The sequence below is a fragment of the Oryctolagus cuniculus genome, chromosome 6 (assembly GCF_051225735.1).
Source record: "Oryctolagus cuniculus isolate XC-2025 breed Fujian yellow rabbit chromosome 6, ASM5122573v1, whole genome shotgun sequence".
NCBI lineage: Eukaryota > Metazoa > Chordata > Mammalia > Lagomorpha > Leporidae > Oryctolagus > Oryctolagus cuniculus.
Window position 1 is genome coordinate 140,628,481 of NC_142872.1, and position 24,499 is coordinate 140,652,979.

A 24,499-nucleotide genomic window follows, 5' to 3' on the forward strand; every position below is an offset into this window, starting at 1 on the left:
TCTGGGTCATCTCCAAACTTTTAATTTTGTATTCCCATTTTGATCATGGGTTTTGAAAATGAGTCACTCATTGATTATTTAGTCACAAAATGAATCAGATTTGCCTTGCCAGAAGGCAACAGCTTTGAAAAGAACAGAAAGATAATCACTGATGTATCATACCAAGAGTATGAGTAGTCTTGATGTCATCCTAACCAATACTTTTATATTGTAAAATCTGTACATGTAAATTCTGATCTTTTAGATGAGGTATCAGGAAAAGACTTCAGTATTTGAAAGGTACCATTTACAGCTAATGATTTGACGTACCTATGTATTAGTAATATGTAATATGTAGTCACTTCCACTGATGCACTGGATGTCATCAAGTTTTCTTCAACTGGATTCAACTACTGAACAACTTTTTAGATGGTAAAGACTACAACTAAAGAGGCAAAGGATTCCTATTACATCACAACTAATGAATTAGCTACTGCAGCACATCAAAGCACCAGAAAATGTGTTGGCCTAAGCTACAAACATTTCACATTTTCTATGGGTCAGGAATTTCACAGTGGCTTGGTAGTATTGGCCCTCATAAAAATAATAATAACCTCATAAGGTTATTATTAAGATACCAGCTGGGACTATAGTTATCTAAAGGCTTCATTAGAAGTGAAAGTCTGTCTCTATGATAGCTGACAGCTATGACTGCTGGCTGAAAGACTCAGTTATTTGGTGAACATTGTTTGGAACTCTTGAATCCATACCACATGGATATCTCCAATGGTCTGATGAATAGAGCAGCCCATTTTCCTAAAGCTATCTAAACATGTGAGAGAGCCAGAAGATAGCACAGGCCCTTTATCAGTCGATGAGATATACAATGCCATTTCCACCTTGTTCTAATAATGACGAATGAGATAGCAAGCCTGGTCCACACTCAGGTAGTGAGAGATCACACTCTATCTCACAAAGGGAGAAATGTCAGAGAATTTGTGAACAGAGTTTAAAATCCAGCAGGTTTGGATGAGATGAATAAAGAGCTCCTAGGCATCTTGTCTGGGTGCTAGCTTTTGCAATAAACTTTGAAAGAAATGAAATTTGTAAAGAGACCACAAGAGAGTGGGTATTCATGTGGAGATTGCCTCACTTGTATAAACTTCATGATGAAGACAACTTACAGAAGACCAAGTTCACTTTTTGGTTTTAGATTTACATAGTCACCTGTATTACTATAAGTTTCACTGCCTAGCATCAAACTGTTGTGTTTTTAGAAGAATTAAAACACAAAAATTATTAAAAATTACATAAGGGTATTTTGATCAAAGATAACTTACTGATAAGTATCTAAAAATGAGAATTCAATTTGTGGCAAAATGCCTTTGGAGTCAACCTGTTAAATGTTAAGTGAAATTTCACTATTTCATTCATTTAATTTGAGTATTTTTGGATAACTCATATATGTGTAACGCTACACAGCATTTGTCTTTCTGCATCTGGCATAATTTATCTTCCACAATGTCCTCCTGGCTCATCCATATTGTCACATATTGCAGAATGCCTTCATTTTTAAGACTGAATAATATTCCACTATATTCTGATTTCAATCTTTTGAAGAAAAACCCAGCAGTGGGAATTTCTGTGTTGTATGGTACTTCTACTTTTAACTTTTGAAAACCCTCCATGCTGTGTTTCATAGTGATTTTTTTCTTTTTTAAATTTTATTATAAAGGAAACAACTTTTATGTATTTCATATACACTGTTTTAAGAGCATAATGATACTTCAAATCCTACCCACCTCCCTCCCTCAACCACTCTCACCATCCCTCCTCCCTTGTTTCTTATTATTCTTTTTTTTATTTTTTTTAACTTTTATTTAATGAATATAAATTTCCAAAGTACAGCTTATGGATTACAATGGCTTCCCCCCCATAACTTCCTTCCCACCTGCAACCCCCCCTTTCCCGCTCCCTCTCCCCTTCCATTCACATCAAGAATCATTTTCAATTCTCTTTATATACAGAAGATCAGTTTAGCATATATTAAGTAAAGATTTCAACAGTTTGCACCCACATAGAAACACAAAGTGAACAATACTGTTTGAGTACTAGTTATAGCATTAAATCACAATGTACAGCACATTAAGGACAGTGATCCTACATGAGGAGTAAGTGCACAGTGACTCCTATTGCTGACTTAACAAATTGACACTCTTGTTTATGGCATCAGTAATCACCCTAGGCTTTTTTTTTTTTTCACTTTCATTTAATGAATATAAATTTCCAAAGTACGATTTATGGATTACAATGGCTTCCCCCACATACCGTCCCTCCCACCCACTACCCTCCCCTTTCCCACTCCCTCTCCCCTTCCATTCACATCAAGATTCATTTTCGATTATCTTAATATACAGAAGATCAGCTTAGATTAAACATGACAATAGGTCTGATCTGATTTCATCATCATTTAAAAAAATCATCTATTATTTTTCACTTTATGTTTCTGTGTGGGAGCAAACTGTTGAAATCCTTACTTAATGTATACTAAGCTGATCTTATTATTCTTTTAATTTTTATAATGACACACTTTCAATTTACTTTAAAATCACAACTTCAACCCTGCACTAAATAAAGAATTCAACAAGTAGCAAGTAGAAAAATCACTGTTCTTCAACAGTATAGACAAGGGCTATAAAAAATCATCAAATTTCAAAATGTCAATTTTGCTCATATACGTTCATTTTTTTCGCTGTATATTATTTACCACAAATCAGGGAAAACACGACACATCTGTTTTGGTGACTGATTTATTTCACTAAGCATAATGGTCTCCAATTGCATCCATTTTGTTGCAAAACACAGGACTTCATTCTTTCTTATGGCTGAGTAGTATTACATCGTGTGTATATACCATAATTTCTTTATCCACTCACCAGTTGATGGACATATGAGTTGATTCCATATCTTAGCTATCATAAGCTGAGCTGCTATAAACATGGGGTACAAGTAACTCTTTCATATGCTGATTGCATTTCCTTTAGGTAAATTCCTAGAAGTGGAATGGCTGGGTCATATAAATCTATTTTGAAATTTCTGAAGAAACTCTTTACTGTCTTCCATAATGGTTATACTAGTTTACATTCCCACCAACAGTGGATTATGGTACTTTGTTTCCCACATCCATGACAGCATTTGTTATTTTTTGATTTTTTGGATGATAGCCATTCTAACTGGGATGAGGTGAAACTACATTGTGGATTTTACTTGCATTTCCCTGATAGCTAGTGATCCTGAGCATTTTCTCATGAGTGCATTGGCCATTTGTATTTAATCCTTTGAAAAATTCCTGTTCATATCCTCAGGCCAAAATTAACTATGGTTTCAGATGATATGATCCTATACTAGGGGAACCAAAAGACTCAACCAAAAGATTATTAGAAGTCATAAGAGAGTTGGCAAAGTTACAGGATATAAAAATTAGCATACATAAATCAATAGCCTTTGTATACACTAATAATGCCTTGGCTAAGAAAGTATTTCTAAAAACTGCCCCACTCACAATAGCCTCAAGAAATTTCAATATATTGTGATAAATATAACCAACACAGTGGAAGATGTCTATAATGAAAATTATAAAACATTAAGGAAATAGAAGAAGACAAAAAATTCCATGTTCATGGATCACAAGATATAATGTCATCAAACTGTCCATATTATACAAAGCAACTTATAGATTCAATATGATGTCAATCAAAATACCAGACATGCTTTTCTCAGAACTAAAACAAATGACTCTAAAATTCATATTGAATTACAAGAGATCCTTAATTGCTAAAGCAATCTTAAACAATAAGAATAAAGCTAGAAGCATCACAATACCAGATTTCAAGACATATTACAGAGCAGTTATATTCAAAACCATCTGATACTTGAGTAAGAATAGACATATGAACCAGTGGAACAGATTATAGATCCATAAAATAATCTATGTATCTACAACCAACTAATCTTTGACAAATGAGTTAAAATCCTCCCTGGAGAAAGGAAGGTCTCTTTAACACATGGTGTTGGGAAAACTGAATTTCTGCAGGCAGAAATATGAGAGAAGACTCTACCTTTTTTTTAAAATTTTTTATTTAGTAAATATAAATTTTCAAAGTACAGTTAATGGATTACAATGGCTTCCCCCCCATAATTTCCCTCCCACTCACACCCCTCCCATCTCCCGCTCCCTCTCCCATTCCATTCACATCAAGATTCATTTTCAATTATCTTTATATACAGAAGATCAGTTTAGCATATAGTAAGTAAAGATTTCATCAGTTTGCACCCACACAGAAACATAAAGTGTAAAATACTGTTTCAGTACTAGTTATAGCATTACTTCACATTGGACAACACACTAAGGACAGATCCCGCATGAGAAGTAAGTGCACAATGACTCCTGTTGTTGACTTAACAAATTGACACTCTTGTTTATGGCGTCAGTAATCTTCCTAGGATCTAGTCATGAGTTGCCAAAGCTATGGAAGCCTTTTGAGTTTGCCAACTTTGATCTTATTCAGACAGGGTCATAGTCAAAGTGGAAGTTCTCTCCTCCCTTCAGAGAAAGGTACCTCCTTCTTTTATTGCCCCGTTCTTTCCACTGGGATCTCACTCGCAGAGATCTTCCATTTAGGTCTTCCTTTTCTTTTTTTTTTTTTTTTTCCCCAGGGTGTCTTGGCTTTCCATGCCTAAAATACTCTCATGGGCTCTTCAGCCATATCCGAATGCCTTAAGGGCTGATTCTGAGGCCAGAGTGCCATTTAGGACATCTTCCATTCTATGAGTCCACTGTGTATCCCGCTTCCCATGATGGATTGTTCTCTCCCTTTTTGATTCTATCAGCTAGTATTAGCAGACACTAGACTTGTTTGTGTGATCCCTTTGACTCTTAGACCTATCAATGTGATCAATTGTAAACTGAAATTGATCACTTGGACTAGTGAGATGGCATTGGTACATGCCACCTTGATGGGATTGTATTGGGATCCCCTGGCATGATTTTAACTCCACCATTTGGGGCAAGTCCGATTGAGCATGTCTCAAATTGCACATCTCCTCCCTCTCTTATTCCCACTCTTATATTTAACAGGGATCATTTTTCAGTTAAAATTTAAACTCCTAAGAATAATTGTGTGTTAATCACAGAGTTCAACCAATAGTACTAGAAGAAAACAAAGAGAAAATACTAAAATGGATAAAGTATTACATTGTACATCAACAGCCTACCTTAACACCCTATACAAAAATCAACTCACAATTGCTGAGAGATCTAAATCTAAGACCATAAACCATAAAATTACTATGGGGAAACACTGCAAGACATTGGCATAGGCAAAGATTTCTTGGATAAGACCCTACAAGCACAAGCAATAAAGGCAAAAACAGGCAAAAATGAATATATCAAGATAAGGAGCTTTTGCACAGCAAAGGAAACACTCAACAATGAGGCAACCAATAGAGTGGGAGAAAATATTTGCAAACTATACATTTGATAAAGGATTTATATCCAGGATATATAAAGATTTCAAGAAACTCAACAACAAAACAAGCAATCTGGTCATTGCTGCGGCTCACTTGGCTAGTCCTCCGCCTATGCACCAGCACCCCGGGTTCTAGTCCCAGTCGGGGCACTGGATTGTGTCCCAGTTGCTCCTCTTCCAGTCTAGGTCTCTGCTGTGGCTTGGGAAGGCAGTGGAGGATGGCCCAAGTGCTTGGGCCCTGTACCCACATGAGGGACCAGGAGGAAGCACCTGGTTCCTGGCTTCTAATCAGCACAGCGTGCCAGCCATAGCGGCCACTTAGGGGGTGAACCAAGGGAAAAAGGAAGACCTTTCTCTCTGTCTCTCTCTCTCACTGTCTAACTCTACATGTTAAAAAAAAAAAATAAATGTCTATTCAACTCTCATTCTGTCTGCTTTTTAAATTCAGATTTAGTTGAATTTAATTGGTTGAGATATTAATTGCTGAGAAAGAAATCAAACATACTGTTTATATTTGGACATTATTAAATCATTTGGTTGGTTCTTTTTTCTTGTTGTTTATTAGGTTTTGTTTTTGCTTCTTAAGTTGTAAGAACTCATTAACTATGTTAGAGAGTAAACCTTTGTTAGATATGTGATTTCAAATATTTATTCCTGTTCTATAGATTATCTTTTCTCACTGTTGTTTAATTTACTATACTGAAGCCTTTTAGTTTGTTTAGTACTATTTATTTATTTATTTAGTACTATTTATTTATTTATCTACTAATGGATTGTTTTCTTCTAAAGTTATAGTTTCAGGTCTTATGTTTAAGTTTTTAATCCATTTTTGGATAGATATTAGTGTGTAGTGTTTGATAAAGCTCAAAGTTCATTCTTTTCATTGTGGATATTAAATTTTTCTGACACCTTTTATTAAAAAGACTCTTTCCACATTGTGTATTCTTAGCACTTTTGCTTAAGATCAGATGGCCACATAATACAGATGTATTTTTGAGCTTTCTATCTCATTACATTTATCTATATGTCTAGCTTATGCATGTAATATTGTGTTTTGCTTATATTATATTAGCTTTGTAATATATTTTCAGATAAGGAAGCGTAATATCTCTAATTTTGTTCTTTTTAGTCAAGTGTGCTTTGACTGTTTGTGGTTGCTTGTGTCCCATATGAATTTAAGACTTTATAAAGAAAAATATCATTGGAATTTTATTAGGATTATATGAAATATAGGTTACTTTAATTATTATGGACATTTTAACATTACATCTCTAATCCATGAATATGGGATGTCTTTCCATTTGTTTGTGTCCCAGTTTGTTAGATCAACATTTTTTTAGTTTTCAATTTAAATATCTTTCACCTCTTATGACTATTTTGAATACACTTTATCACTTTGTTTATTATCATTTGTGAGAATTTTCTTTGGCAGATTATTGCTGGTGTATTTTTTGTATGTTTGTATGTTAATTTTATATCCTGAGACACTATTGGCCTCCTTTAATTGCTGAGGAAGAAATCAAACATACTGTTTATATTTGGACATTATTAAATCACTTTGTTGAGTGCTCTCTCTCCACTTCTTTAGGGTACATCAAAATATTATTGGCAAATGGAAATTAAGAGATAAATTTACTTTGGTGCAAAACATTTTTGAAACCCATGTATAAATTTTTCATAATACACATTTCCATGACATTATTCAAGCACCTCTCATACATTTATTGGCAATTTCTCACTGATTCCATAAACCGACCTATAGAAAATTATAAATAAGAACCAGTCTAACTTTAAGAGATATGAATAATCTATCCTCTGAGACAACTGATTTTCAACATCCTAGAATTGCTATTATGCTCTTGATGCAAGGAGCAACCTAAATGCTCAGCATGAATTGGAATAAACAAATGTGCTATATTTTAGAAGGATGATCACCGTTGTGATTTTAAAAAACACTACATTAGGCTAAATATTTTATTTCTTTATTCTTTCCTTTATCTGTTCAGTTTTCTTTATGAAGTTTGCTATGTGTAAGTATAAAACTTCACAAAGGCTCTACCAAGATCTTCCATTAGTAATTATGCTAATGCCCCAAATATTTAAGAATGATGAAGGGAAATCAATTCATACTTTTACTTTCCTCTTTTTTCTTTAAAATTAAATTAAATTTCAAGGCTCCTTTTGATCATTCATCATTTCATGTTATGGCTTAATTTTTTTCTTATGCGGACCTTTTCTGTCCTAGGCAGTATATCTTCCCTTGAGTAGCCTTTACTTTTCCAAATCAACAGTCTAAAAAGAAATATGTTTTTAATCAGATGCACTATGAAAGACAGAACCAACATTAATTTTAAAAGGTTTTTAAAAAGATTTTTTGAGTTACACAAAAATGTTTCATGTGGGTTAAAATTCCATTTTAAATAAAATCATTTCCAGAAATGGTGAATTGTTTGTATATTTGGAAGTTAATGTTGGAGCCCATGCTAGTGAAATGCAGGTTGAGGTTTTGATAAGCACATACAGTCATAAATACAAATATAACAAAAAGTTTAGTGACCCTCAGGCTATTGCAACATGAAAAGAAATACAATTTTGAAAGAATACATGAGGGCATGCCATTATATGATTTATATCATATGAATAATTTTCACATTACAGGAATTAATGCTGTTTTAATAACATAAGTTTTAAAAGACATGTTCTCCATGACTTCTAAATAATTTATTTCTGGTTTAGCATCCAAGCTTTTGGCCATTATATAGATAAACACTGCATGGAAATGCAGAATTGGGGGGCAGGGTTGGTATGAAGTAATGCAGTTTATTTTAGTAAATATATATTAATATATCAACTTACTAAATTTTGATAAATTTAATTGAGCATATTAAAGACTGTTGAAAAAATATCTGAATATTTAATTTATTATTCCCACAACTATGCTATGTGTTTTACCACATTATAATTAGAATCCCAAAGTTGTGTTAGTATGCTCCCTAGGACCTTATCTGAGATCTTCCTGGCAGTGTGAAATGGAAGTCATTTCAGATTTTGAGGTTTGGGTTCTGGTTGTTTTGCTTTTCCTTTTACATCCCATTGCTTCCATGTTATTGCTTTCCTAAGACTGTTTTTCTTAATACATTTTTTGATTGTTTATGTATTTTGAAAGTCGGTGTTACAGAGAAAGCGGGAGAGACAGAGACGTATCTTCTATCTGCTGGTTTGTTTTCCATGCACTTGGGTCTGGAGTTAGACAGTGAGAGGGAGAGAGACAGAGAGAAAGGTCTTCCTTCCATTGGTTCACCCCCCAAATTGCCGCCACGGCGTGCTACGCTGATCCAAAGCCAGGAGCCAAGTGTTTCTTCCTGGTCCCTCATGTGGGTGCAGGACTCAAGCATTTGGGCCATCCTCCACTGCCTTCCAAGGCCACAGCAGAGAGCTGGACTGCAAGAGGATCAAGTGGGACAGAATCTGGCACCCCAACCAGAACTAGAACCGGGGTGCCGGCGTCGCAGGTGGAGGATTAACCTAGTGAGCTGCAGCGCCGGCCTAAAATGTCACATATTCTAAGTACTTTTTTTTTTTTTAAATTGAATTTTGTTGGTATGCAACTCAGTATGGATGTTGAAAGTGTGAATCCCAGGGTGAAACAGACAGGATCAAATTTCTTTCTTTTATTTCTAGTTCCAGGCACTAGGGAAACAGCTACATGCTAAAGCCCTTGCTTAGTGAGTCTACATTCTGAAATACTCTAAAAACAAAATTTATAATTCATATACTGTCTAAGACTATTCACTTCTCCAGTTCTTATGACATGAGTGTCCTTGGGAAATTCAGTTAATTAACAATTCTTGACATCACTTTCCATCATTAGAAAACTGTATGAAAACAGTACACATTCATAGTTAGGTGAGAATTAATACATGAGATAATGCATGTCAAATGATGACCAAAATAACAAGAAGTGAATAGGCAACCTATCATATCCTATGATAATGATTATTAATAAAAGTTAGCTGAATCTCTTTTATGGTTCATTTATTGTCTCATGGCTTTACAGAAGAATTTTCAGCATGACAAGGAAAACATTTTTGATTTTCTTTTCTTTCTTGTACAGTTTACAATGTAAAATTATTCATATGCTTTTAGCAGTGCAAATGAAGTCCTTAGGAAACTCTATTGTATTTTAAAAATATATTAGGAGTAACAATGATCTGTTTCACTTTCTAGAACTAATTTTTCTATAAAGTAAAGTGAATTAATGGTTAGTGCATTTTTCCTTCAGAAGCATACCATGTTTGGGCATCATCAGTTATAATGTGAAAGTTACACAGCCTGTTATTCCCATCATCATTCCCACTGTATGACCCAATGAATACTATAATTATATTCTTTACTCAGTTAAATTTAGTAGTTATGGGATTCAAGAATATACTATTAGAGTTGTTTTCATTTGGCTTTAAGATTAATAAGTAATTCATCAGAAAAAAATTATTAATATCATTTTTATTATGTGAATGATTAATTAAATATAATTTGTACATTTAATCCCTAAATAACACAATTTTTCCTTGAAAATATTTGGAATATTGTATATTATTGGTTACTTTAAAATATTATGATTATCAATGTGCAAATAATATTGTTTAATAAGCTACTTTTAATTTTTAATGATTTATATACCATTTACAATAAATGTTAATTTCACAATAATTTAAGAAACATTGATCCACTATGAGAAATCCTAGAACAACCAAAACTACTCAGACAATTGATATTAAAATGATATCTAATAAGTAGTTGATTATGGACAACTTAGGACCCAGCAGTCAAGAGCCTCTGCACCAGCGAAGAGTGTGGTGAGACCAGTCTGCAGCAGCCCAAGCCACTGGCAAAAAAGTTGCAGGAAGAGCCTAGAGGGAATCTGGCTTGGAGCCCCATGTGGGACAGTGTGCCCACCAAACTAGAGGAGAAAAAACAAGGGGTGGGGGCACGTTTCCTCTCTCCCTAATCATCCTGCAAAGGCATCCTGTAACAAGCTGACAGAGAGCAGGCACCATTTTGGACATATGTAACAGCTGTGCTAAACAGATAGGAGCTGGGAGCTTGGAATGTGGGAGGCTTGAGGGCCAGGACTGTGAAAACACTGAGGCTGCCTGGGAGGACTCAAGGTGTGGCTGAGACACTGGGCAGTCACTGTGGGAGACTCCACGTGATCAGGGCTTTCTAGTCTACTGGCGAGGGGCATTGCTGGGGAATCTGAGTTTATACCAATGACTGCACAGAACTTTTTGTTGTCCTTATGGCAGAGTGGACGAGTAATATATACTCACTGGGACTAGCGCCCAGGCATTGGTCTCCTTTGAGGAGAGGAGCTAACCAACAGTCAAGAAGGAAACTCCCCTCTGATTAAAAAAAAAAAAAAAAATGAGAGATTTACCATGCCAAACCTGGGTGTGTCACCTCAGACATGCCCTCCACCCTGGAGCACTGAGCAGATCTCCCAGGCTACACCCACCACATACCTCTAGTTATTCCCTGAAAACAGACACTCCACTAATCTATTCAGATATAGTCCAAAGATAAAAGCTGCCATAGTAAAGAAACTAAGAAACCAATGAATATCTCCACAAATGCCAAACAAATGCACTAATTCAATAAACAAGAATAAGGAAGACAATATGACATACTTAAAAGAACACAACACTTCAATACTAGAGCGTGAACATGATGAGACTGAAGAAATTCCAGAAATGGAATTCAAAACATTGATCATGGGATTACTTAGAAGTAATCTGAAGCAAATGCATGAACTAATGAAATGCATACCTGACATGAAAGAAAATTTCTCCCACAAAATTGAGGTCTTAAAGAGAATCAAAATGAAATCTTGGAAATGAAGAATTCAATGGAACAAATAAAAATACAGTGGAAAAACTTAACAAAAGAATCAGTGAGCAGGATGAAGAATATCTGACTTAGAAGACAAAGCACAGAAAATTATACTGTCAGACCAAATACAAGAAAAAGAAATTAGAAAACTAAAAAACGCTGTTGGCAATCTACAGGATACTATCAAATGACCCAATACACAGAATCTACAATTTCCTGAAGGCATCAAAAGAGAGAAGAGATTAGACACGCTTTTTAGTGAAATAGTAACAGAAAATTTCCCTAATTGGGAGTAAGAAAGGATATCCAAGTACAAGGAAGCACATAGAACTCCTAACAGACCTGACCAGAAAAGCTCTTCACCACTACACATTGTAATCAAACTCTCCACAGTAAAACATACATAAAGAAAATATTCAAAAATGTACAAGAGAGAAATGCCAGATTACGTTTAGAGGATCCGCATTTAGACCCACAGTGGACTTCTCATCAGAGAATGGTGAACCATAGTCCAAATCTTAAGAGAAAAAATTATCATCCCAGAATCCTGCAAAGCTCTCATCTGTGAATGAAGGTAAAATAAAGACTGTGAGGAGCAACTGAGACTAGACTAAGTTACTGGAATTAAGACATTCTATGCATCTGCTCTCTCACAATATGGCACTGAGAGAGAGACCAAACAACCTCTACGCAGCTGCCTCTCACCAGTTTGACTGATAAGCTGCAGGAGCTGATCCTGCTCCTGATTGGAGGAGAGCAGCGTGCTCGGCGTGTGGGCAGCAGAGTTGGGATTGGAGGAAGAGGACTATAAAGGAGGAGAGAGACAACATGCACCAGGAACATCTGAAGGAACACCTGAGCAGCCCCCGAGAGAGCCAGCCGGCGGTGTGCCGCTCCTCCGTGGAAGCGGGGAAAGTGGCAGGGGGAGCCGCCCCTCCACGGAGGTGGAGGGGTCGGCAGCCAACCCGGGAAGGACCAGCAGCCAACCTGGGAAGGACCAGCAGCAAACCCGGGAAGGGCCGAGCAGACAAAAGAACAGTGCAGGGTCTAGTGTCATTCCTCCAAGAATGGGGGAGCGACAAAAGACCTGTCACAACAAACAAGAATTGAAAGAATTTGTCACCACCCATCCAGCCCTACAAAATATAGATACTGAAGGATGTGTTGCACACAGAAACATGGTTATCACTATGAAAGAAGGTAAAGGAAGAAAATCTCTCAGTAAAAGTCCAAAGGAAATTAAAAGTAAAAAATAGGAATCTTTTTAGAAAAATGGCAGGACAAAGTTACTTATCTTTACTTAATATATACTGAATTGATCTTCTGTATATAAAGATAATTGAAAATGAATCTTGATGTGAATGGAATGGGAGAGGGAGCAGGAGATGGGAGGGGTGTGAGTGGGAGGGAAATTATGGGGGGGAAGCCATTGTAATCCATTAACTGTACTTTGAAAATTTATATTTACTAAATAAAAAAAAAAGAAAGAAAAAAAAATAGTCACCTTGAATGTAAATGGCCTCAATTCCCCAGTTACAAGACACAGATTGGCTGAATGGATTAAAAAACAAAACCCATCTATTTGCTGCCTACAAGAAACACATCGCACTAACCAAGATGCACACAGATTGAAAGTGAAAGGATAGAAAATATTCCATGCTAACAGGAACCAAAAAAGAGCTGATATAGCCATCCAAATATCAGACAAAATGGACTTTAACAGAAAAACTTTTAAAAGAGATAAAGAAGAACACTATGTAATGATTAAGGGATCAATTCAACAGGAAGATGTAACTATTATAAATGTATATGCATTTAACTACAAGGCACCTGGGTATTTAAAACAAATGTTAATGGATCTGAAGGAAGAGATAGACTCAAATACAATAGTAATGGGGGACTTCAACACCCCACTTTCAGCAATGGGCAGATCAACTAGACAGAAAATCAGCAAGGAAACCACAGTTAATTGACACTACAGACCAAATGGACTTAACAGATATCTACAGAATTTTCCAACCTACAGTTGCAGAATACACATTCTTCTTGCCAGGGCATAGAACCTTCTGTGCATTGACCACATGATAGGCCATAAAGCAAGTCTCAGAAAATTAAAAAAAAAAAAAAAACCTGAAAACATAACAGGCATCTTCTTGGACCACAGTGCAATGAAGCTGGAAATAAGCAACTCCGGAATGCCTAGAATATATGCGAACATTTGGAGACTGAAGAACAGGCTCCTGAATGAACAGTGGGTCATAGAAGAAATCAAAAGAGAAATCAAAGAATTTCTGGAAATAAATGAAGACAATAACACAGCATATCAAAACCTACGGGATATAGCAAAAGCAGTGTTAGGAAGAAAGTTTATAGCAATAGGTGCCTACATCAAATAAATGAGCTATCAATGCATCTCAAGGATACAAAAAAAAAACAGCAAAACTAATAGGAGGAAAAAAATAGTTAAAATTAGAGAAGAAATCAACAAAATTAAAAACAAAAAAATACAAAAGATCAGCAAGATGAAGAGCTGGTTTTTTGAAAAAAAAATAAACAAAATTGATACATCCTTTGTCCAACTAACCAAAAAAAAGGAGAGAGAAAACCCAAATCAATAAAACTATAGATTAAAAAGGAAATATAACTACAGACACCACAGAACAAAAGAATCATCAGAAATTACTATAAAGAGCTGTATGCCAACAAACTGGTTAACCTAGAAGAAATGGATAGATCCCTGGACACATACAACCTACCTAAATTGAGCCATAAAGACATGGAAAAGTTAGACCCATAACCAAGAAGGAAATTAAATCAGTAAAAAAGACTCTCCCAACAAAGAAAAGCCCAAATCCCGTTGGCTTCACTGCTGAATTCTACCAGACATATAAAGAAGAACTAAGTTCACTTCTTGTCAAGTTATTCAGAAGAATTGAAAGGGAGGGAATCCTCTGAAATTCTTTCTATGAAGCCAGCATTGCCTTAATTTCTAAACTCAGAAAAGATGCAACAGAGAAAGAGAACTACAGAGCAATTTCCCTGATGTACATAGATGTAAAAGTTCTCAAAAAATTCTGGCCAATTGAATCTGACAACACATCAGAATGATCAGTCACCCAGACCAAGTGGGATTTATCCCTGGTATGCAAGGATTGTTCCACATTTGCAAATCAATGTGATGCACCACATTAACAAACTGGAGAACAAAAAAAACATTATCTCAATAGATGCATAGAAAGAATTTGAAAAATACAACACCGTTTCATAATGAAAACTTTAAGCAAACTGGGTATAGAAGGAACATTACTCAACACAATCAAGGCAATTTTTCACAGACCCAGGATCCGTGACCAATTGAATGGGAAAAAATTGTAAGTATTCCCACTGAGATTTGGAGCCAGATAAGGATGTCTACTCTCACCATTGCTATTCAATATATTCCTGGAAGTTTTAGCCAGAGCCATTAGGCAAGAAAAAAGAAAATGAAGGAATTCAAATTGGGAAAGAGGATGTCAAATTATCCCTATTCGCAGATGACATGACTCTATATATAGGGGATCCAAAAGACTCCACCAATATACTATTGGATTTCATAGAAGAGTTTGGTAAAGTAGCAGGTTGTAAAATCAATACACAAAATCCATCAGCCTTTGTATGTATAGACAATGCCACAGCTGAGAAAGAAATTCTAAGATCAAACCCACTCACAATAGCTACAAAAAAATCAAATAACTTGGAATAAAAGTAACCAAGGATGTCAAAGATTTCTATAATGAGAATTACAAAACCTTAAAGAAAGAAATAGAAAGATATTCCATGTTCATGGATTTGAAGAATCTGTATCATCAAAATGTCCATTCTTCCAAAAGTAATTTACAGATTCAATATTATACCAATGAAAATACCAAGACATTCTTGTCAAATCCAGAAGAAATGATGCTGAAATTCATATGGAAACACAAGATACCTAGAATAACTAAAGCAATTTTATATAACAAAAACAAAGCCAAGGCATCACAATACCAGATTTCAAGACATACTACAGTTACAATAAAAACACCCTGGTACTGGTACAAAAACGGATAGACCAATGAAACAAAAAAGAAACACCAAAAATCAATACAAGCATCTACAACCAACTTATCTTTGACAAAGAAGCTAAAATAAACCCCAGGAGAAAGGACCACCTCTTCAACAAATGGTGCTGGGAAAACTGGATTTCCACATGCAGTGATACAAAGCAGGACACCTACCATACACCTTACACAAAAATTCATTCAAAATGAATTAAAGACCTAAATATGTGACCTGATATCATCAAACTATTAGAGAACATTGGGGAAACCCTGCAAAGCATTGGCACAAGCAAATAGTTCTTGGAAAGGACCCCATAGGCATAGGCAATCAAAGCCAAAATAACAAATAGGATTACATCAAATTTAGAAGCTTCTGTACTGCAAAAGAAACACTCAGAAAAGTGAAGAGGCAACCAAAAGACTGGAAGAAATTTTTTGTGGGGGCTGGCACCATGGCACAGCGGGTTAACACCCTGGCCTGATGTGCTGGCATCCCATATAGGCACTGGTTCTAGTCTCTGCTGCTCCACTTACCATCCAGCTCTCTGCTATGGCCTGGGAAAGCAGAAGAGAATGGCCCAAGTCCTTGGGCCCTTGCACTCACATGGGAGACACGGAAGAAGCTTCTGGCTCCTGGCTTCAGATCAGCTTAGTTCCAGCCATTATGGCCAACTGGGGAGTGAACCATCAGATGGAAGACCTCTATCTCTCTTTTTTTCTCCTCTCTCTGTGGAACTCTGACTTCCAAATAAATAAATCTTTTAAAAAAAGAAATTATTTGCAAACTGTGCAACTGATAAAGGATTAATAACCAGAATATATAAAGCAATCAAGAAACTCCACAACAACAAAACAAACAACGCAGTAAAGAAATGGACAAAGGACTTAAACAGATATTTTTCAAAAGAATAAATCTAAATAGCCATCAGATACATGAAAAAATGTCCAGGATCACTAGCCATCAGGGAAATGCAAATGAAAACCACAATGAGGTTCCACTTCATCCCAGTTAGAATGGCTTTCGTACAGAAATCAACAAACAAATGCTGGTGAGGATGTGGGGGAAAAGGTACACTAATCCACCGTAGATAGGAATGTAAACTGGTAAAGCCACTATAGAAGTCAGTTTGGAGATACCCCAGAAATCTGAATTTAAACCTACCATATGACCTAGCCATCCCACTCCTGGGAATTTACCCAAGGGAAAGGAAATCAGTAAATAAAAGAGTTATCTGCACCTCCATGTTATTTGTAGGTCAATCCAAAATAACTAAGTCATGGAATCAACCTAAATGCCCATCAACTGAAGATTGCATAAATAAATTATGCAATGTGTACTCTATGGAATACTACACAGAGGTAAAAAACAAATAAATAAAATCCAGTCATTTGCAACAAAATGGACAAATCTGGACAACTTTATACTTAGTGAAGTAAGCCAGTCTCAAAGGGACAAATATCATATGTTCTCCCTGATCAGTGATAACTAATAGAGCACCTAAAAGGAAATCTGTGGAAGAGAAATTGACACTTTGAGAAGCAATGACTTGAATAACCCTTGTCTTGGATGCTAAGGAACTTGTATTTTCTTAGTGGAGAATGGGCCTGGGAATGGGAGACGGAAGAGGAGGTGGGGTGGGACTGGGGGGTGGGAGGGTGAGTATAGTGCGACTAATCACTATATTCCTAAAGTTGTACTTATGAAATTTGTACCCATTATATAAAAGGTTTCTTTAGGAAAAAATAGTTAATTGTGAATTATGACTAATTTATTTATTTATTTATATATTTCTTTATTTATATTTGAAAGGCAGAGACAGAAAGAGAAAGACAGAGGCAGACAAACAGGGAGAGATCTTCCATCCACTGGTTCACTTCCCAAATGCCAAATTCCAGACTGTGCCGGACCAAACCTGGGGGGCTTGGAACTCAATCCAAGCTATTCATGTGGAAGGCAGGGCTCAACATATTTGAGCCATCACTGATGTCTTCAAGAGTCTTCATCATCAGAAGGCTGAAATCAGAAGATCTGGGACTTGAATCCAGATGCTCCAACACTGATATACAGGTGTCCCAAGAAGCATCTTAACCGCCGTGCCAAAGACCTGCCCTGATGACTGACTTACGACCCCACTGGCTATATCAGAAGCAATCCCTCAAAAAAAAAAAAAAAAAAAAAAACTAATTTTATTTTATCTGTTTTTATTTTTACTATAGTTCCACCTCCAGATCTTTTCCTCTGCCATTCTCAGTAGTGTCATTGGCTCATGAGTTCAATCAACCTGGCTCCCTTACCCTCTGGCTTTCAATTCTGTTAAAGCAGAAAGAGCTGGCAGCAGATTGGAGAATAGAAGATTTAGTGATTTAAGAAGAGAGAGGTCGGCATTTACGTCTCCTTCCTCCCTTCCTCCCTTCCTGCACTGTGAACATATTTTCTGAACATGCAGAGTCCTTTAGGTTGCAAGCTGTTGCTCTGACTGCATTTTCCTTAGTACAGTTTTCTACCTTTTCTTCTTCAGACTTAGTAGTGACATGAGATTCCTGCTTGTTGTGAGTTTGTCATTGCCTCAACATCACATTCATGGTTTCTTTCACCTTGTCCACTTTTCCATCACCATCTTTGTGGGGAGCAACTGGGACTAGACTGTTACTCGAAATAAGACTTATTTTATGCATCTGCTCTCCCACAATATGGCGCTGGGAGAGAAGGAAACAGCTTCTACACAGCTGCCTCCAGTTCAACCAATAAACAGCAGGACCTGCTCCTGATTGGAGGAGAGCAGCGTGCTCGGCATGTGGGTAGCAGAGTTGGGATTGGAGGAAGAGGACTATAAAGGAGGAGAGAGACAACATGCACCAGGAACATCTAAGAGGAACACCTGAGGAACATCTGAGCAGCCCCCGAGAGAGCCGGCCGGCGGTGTGCCGCTCCCCCGCGGAAGTGGGGAAAGTGGCAGGGGGAACCGCCCTTCCACGGAGGTGGAAGGGTCGGTAGCCAACCCGGGAAGAACCAGCAGCAAACCCGGGGAGGGCCGAGCAGACAAAAGAACAGCGCAGGGTCCTGTGTCGTCCCTCCATGAAGAGGGGGAGCGACACATCTTCTTCACTAATTCTCTTCAGTTAGGCTGCCTGTTTGAGTAAAAGTACGTTTTTTATAGCAAAGCATGCAAGGTGATGTTAGTATTGTTACTTTGGAAAGCACAAAGCCTTGCAGATAAAAGCAGGGAGTCTAAGGCTATAGTTGCTGAGTTGGCCACAGAAAAATTAATTAGCCATACTGTGCCTCAGTTTCGTTACCTCTAAAATGAGCGTGATAACCTGCACCTGTCTCACAGGATTTCCATGAAAAGTTACATTTTCTGTGTGTGTAAATTTCTTTTATCTGTGCCTTATATAGAAAAAGCACTAAAAGCTAATTGTTATCTCTTTTGTGTTAAATGTAAAATAAAGTGGGAAAATATCAGTGCAATATTGATATTGTATAACTGGTTTTCTGAGAAGTAAATATATTAGTGCAAATAATTGCTTTTACAGGGCAAGTATTGTGGCACAGCAGGTTAAGCCTCCACTGGTAATACTCATATCCCACTTGAGAATGCCTAGTTTTGGTCCTGGCTACCCCACCTCTAATACAGATTCCTTGTGATGCACACAAGAGGCAGCAAGTGATGGCCAATGTACTTAAGTTTTTGTCACCCATGTGGGAGACCCATATGGTGTTCATGATATGTGGTTTCAGTCTGGCCCAGCCATGGCCATGTGTGCACTTAGGGAGTGAACTTGTAGATAGAAGTATGCTCTCCCTCCTTCTATTCCCATCTCAAATGCATCAAGATAAATAAATAATGAAAAATAAATACTTTTCTATATAGATCAGGTTATAGCTTGTTAGATGATATCTTTTATAATGCATTTCAATGTCTTCTATAACAGATTTTCTGCCTGTGGTGATTTTTCTTTTACATGGAATGATTGAACAGTAGTTCCTGAATCTTCTAAAAAAGTCTCTTAAAAGAACCCTTGATTTTGGCAAGAGTTCAGGGATAATATTTTGGCCTTTATAAGCCATATACTTTGATTTGATTTCTCTATATCTGACAAATGTCAATTTCTACTCAAGTATATTGATTCCTTCCACATGTCAACTACTATATAGTTAGCTGTTTGTTACTTTAACTAAAATACCCAACAAAAACTACTTACAAAAGTAGAAGGTTTATTTCATTTCAGTTTTGAAGGTATTCAGGTCAAGACTGGTCAGCCTCATTGATTTTAGCATCTCATGAGGATGGTGTAGGAATAATCATGTGATGATCCAGGAAGCAGAGAGGCAAAAAGTATACTTCTTTTTTAAGATTGATTTTTATTTATTTGAAAGGTAGGAAGAAAGGAAGAGACAGAAAGATCTTCCATTTACTGGCTCATTCCCCAAATGGGCACAATTACTGAGGCTGATGCAGGCCTAAGTAAGGAACCCAAATCTCCATGAGGTGTCCCACATGGGTGGCAGGGGCCCACGTACATGGGCTGTCACCCACTGCTTTCCCAAGTGCATTAGCAGGAATCTGGATGGGAACAGCAGCAGCCAAGAGTGGAACCAGTGTTCTGATATGGAGAGTGGCAGCTATCAGCTGCTTAACCACCTGTACCACAACGCTGATCCACAAAACACACTCTTCTTTCACATTTATGTAATTTTTTAAAAGATTTATTTGTTTATTGGAGATGTAGTGTTACAGACAGAGAGGGAGAGACATAGAGAGGTCTTCCATCTGCTGGTTCACTCCACAAATAGCCACAAGAGCTGGTGCTATGCCAATCTGAAGCCAGAAGCCACAAGCTACTTCCAGGTCTCCCACATGGGGGCAGGGGCCCAAGGACCTGAGCCATCCTCTGCCGCTTTCCCAAGGAGCTAGATTGTAAGTGGAGCAGCCAGGAGTATAAATGGAACATATATGGAATGCCGGTACTGCAGTTGGAAGCTTAACCTACTATGCCACAGCACCAGACAGCATGTATTGTTATTTATATGGTCATAATGATTCAATTGCAGTGGTTCACCCTGGCAACCTAATCAAATGTAATTACTTTCTAAGATCCTTCTTTCAGACACCATATTCAGTCAAATTCCATCAATAATCCATTAACATAAGACACCAGGGCTCAACACTCTAACACACAGGCCTTTGGGGGACAACTGAATTATTTTCTAAACCATAACAACTACCTATGCAAGAAGTCATCTGTCACCTTTTATTAAAATTTCAATTTTCAACACCAGAGATAACATTTGGTTCCAGACATGAAAAAAGCAGAAGCAACATGGATTATAGAAGGCAAAATTATCAGAGAAATTACGTTACTATTGTTCTCTTTTCTAGACACTAAAGAGCAATATCTCAGTCAAGAAAATGCATCCTGACTCAAGGAAAACAGACAAAGCATACTTTTCATAACATCAAAAAACAACACACATTCACCTCAGAAGGAAAGTGTGTGTGTGTGTGTGTGTGTGTGTGTATATATATACATAGAATACATAGAATCTTTGAAAAGTATGGGTAACAGTTGTGTTTTTTTTTTTAATAAGACTATTGCCTTTATGAGTTGTAAACTATATAGTATTGATGTTTCTGAGAAGTACGTATTGAAGATAAAGATCCTTCTTGTAATGACAAGAATTTTGGTCATAAATAGGATATTATGCAACTCATTCTGAATGATGATGTCAGACAACGAGGGAAGAGATTACTGAAGAGTATTTGGTTATTGAGACACAATCTATTTTCCTTTCTTTATAACAAGAAAATTGCCTCTGGACAACGGAAAATTCATGCTAGTGATCAGCATTATTTTATAAATACCATCCACTTTTCAAAGTCCCTCATTCTTTGATGAGGATTACATAGACATGATCATCATACAGAAAATCTAGAAAATCCAGATTGTCGCTCCCCCTCTTCATGGAGGAACGACACAGGACCCTGCGCTGTTCTTTTGTCTGCTCGGCCCTCCCCGGGTTTGCTGCTGGTTCTTCCCGGGTTGGCTACCGACCCTTCCACCTCCGTGGAAGGGCGGTTCCCCCTGCCACTTTCCCCACTTCCACGGGGGAGCGGCACACCACCGGCCGGCTCTCTCGGGGGCTGCTCAGATGTTCCTCAGGTGTTCCTCTTAGATGTTCCTGGTGCATGTTGTCTCTCTCCTCCTTTATAGTCCTCTTCCTCCAATCCCAACTCTGCTACCCACATGCCGAGCACGCTGCTCTCCTCCAATCAGAAGCAAGATCAGCTCCTGCAGGTCATCACTCAAGTTGGCGAGAGGCAGCTGTGTAGAAGCTGTTTCCTTCTCTCCCAGCGCCATATTGTGGGAGAGCAGATGTATAGAATATGTCTTAATTCGAATAACAGTCTAGTCCGAGTTGCTCCCCACACAGATGTTTGTCCAATGATGGAATTTTCTCAACATAGAGTTATAACTTATGTTTTGCCAAAACAATAAATTTAGCTATTCCACATGTTATATCAATAATTTAATTTTTATTGAACTAATTATAATTGAATCAATGGAATTCTCAACTCAACCATAAATTTGCATAGGTGAGTAACCTTTTCCAATATAAATCTATCAATAAAATGCAAATTATTGTGTTTTCATACATAACAACCATTAATCATTCATTAAAGCAATTCACATATTTTAACAAGTGTCAGTTAAAAGTGGAAGAAATTTCTATATAAAGTGAATTAGTTGACATCACCTAATGATATCTGCTTTGACGAAGCTATGAAGATTCTGTAGTAAACTTTGTAGTAGAAATTTATGACATCCCTTGGGAAATAGACAGAAATGTAGCTCTAAATTATTAAGAATATATCAAAATGGAGCATTTTCCTGAGGTAAGCCTCTAATATGGTGGTAAGACTTTTAGAGCAATTCATGAAGCAGAGCAGTATTTTTTCCTTGATGAGTCAACCAAAAAACTCCCTCCAAATCATAATAAACAATAGCCAGCTAGAAGCTTAATATTGTGTATGGAGATAAAATACTTTCAAATTAACAGAGTATTCATTGAAATTCTTGGCATAGCTATAACTACAAGTTTAGGAAAATGATATAAACCTGTCTCGGATATATAACAGCCTTTGTACACTTCAGTCCATTCTGAGATTCAATTTACCTTCTAGAAAGATATCATTCTATCAATGGCCTTAAATAAACACAATTCTGTTACAGACTGAAGATAAATTCATGATTGCATATAACAATATTTCATAACAATGAAAGACTTAAGTTCACAAAGATTATATTACAACAAGGAAGCAGGGACAATTTGAGAACACAAACATGTATTTAAAAGTGAGTTTTCATCTTTTATCCAAAAAGAGGGAAGCAAAATAAAATGTTTTGTTTTTATTTTTAGTATTAAAAATCATAAAAATATACCATTTATTTGTAATTATAAAATAAAGTTGGTAGATTCTTATTATATCATTAGGTAACTGGGATAATATAAAGAAAAGAGTTTTGAAAATATAATGTATATTCATTTATTTAAGAGTCCTAGTCAGCACACTTGTCATTTGCACTACATGACATTTTAATTAATAATGAAATATCTTTCATTGACCAATGCATTACAAGAGGCAAATATTGAGCCCATATCACTTAAAAATATTTTCTTTAAAGATTTTCAACAGTAAGCAAATGTGATTTTCACTTTATTTCTCATACATCTTCTTTCATTGAATCATCTTTAATGGAATCCCAACACATAGTCAGAATAAAATACTGACCAGATCATTTAGACAACATAAGCAAGAATTAAATGCAAGGTGTCTTTAAAAGTTCATGGAAAATGCATATTTTGAAAAATTATGCAGTCATTTCAAAAATTTTTTGCATCAAAAAAATACTTGAATTCTATTTTCCCACAAACTTTTAAACTACCCTCACAAGTTCCAAGAAATACCCAAGTTATTGTTTTTTTACTCAACAACAATGGAAGTTTCTTCTAAAGTATGTGGAGTTAGAATCTATATTACATGGGTTATATGAACATAAGAAACAATGTAACTATATATATGATAGTTTGGAAACTAATATTTTCAGAATTATCTTTCAACCCAGTCGACATGGGCAGAAATATAGAATTCAAATGTGGTTAAGGCACAGTATAAATCATGATGAAGACACATTCTGACATGCATTTTAAGAGCTATGGGATCTGGATTGTGGTTGTGGTGCAGTGGATTAAACTGCTGCTGGTGACACTGTCATCACCCCATTTAAGAGGGTCAGTTCAGACAATTTGAAATCAGCAGATGGAAAATCTTTTACTTCCTGGGTCTCTTTCTCTCTATTGTCTGCCTGTCAAGTAATCTTTTTTTTTTTTTTGAAGAGCTGCAGGATTGATAGGAATTGCCTAGAACTGAGATAACGAAAGAGGACTTTATGCAATGGAAAATGCTGGAAAAGAACTTGGTGTGTACAGAACATTGGAAAATTCAAGGAGCTAAATAATCGCATGCTATGGTTGAACCAAACGTGGCTTTCCAACTTATATAGACTTAGAAATCTCAGACTCATAAGTTAATGACATTAAAGAGAGTTGAGTTTTAATCCAATTACAATGTCAGAAGGTGGGGCCCTTTTGAAATGACTACATTTGTTAGGCTGTTAGGGTAGAGCCCCATGACTAAATCATTGTGGGTTTATAAAGAGACCACAGAGACATAGGGATGATCATGCTTCCTGGCTCTCCTGTGATACTTCATTTGTACTCTTTCTGTTACTTACCACCGTCATCAGATGCAAGACCAATGGGGCTTCCTGATCTTTGACCCTGAACTTCCAAAACAACGAGACAAAATAAACTTTCTGTTGTAAGCAGCCCACTCTTCCAGGCATTTCTTATATGGTGAATAGCTGACAAAGAAAGCACTAAGGAAAGTATTAGACTTAAATTGGTCAAACTTTTGAATAATATTAAAAACAGTACAAAGGATATAGACAGAATTCTATGCATGT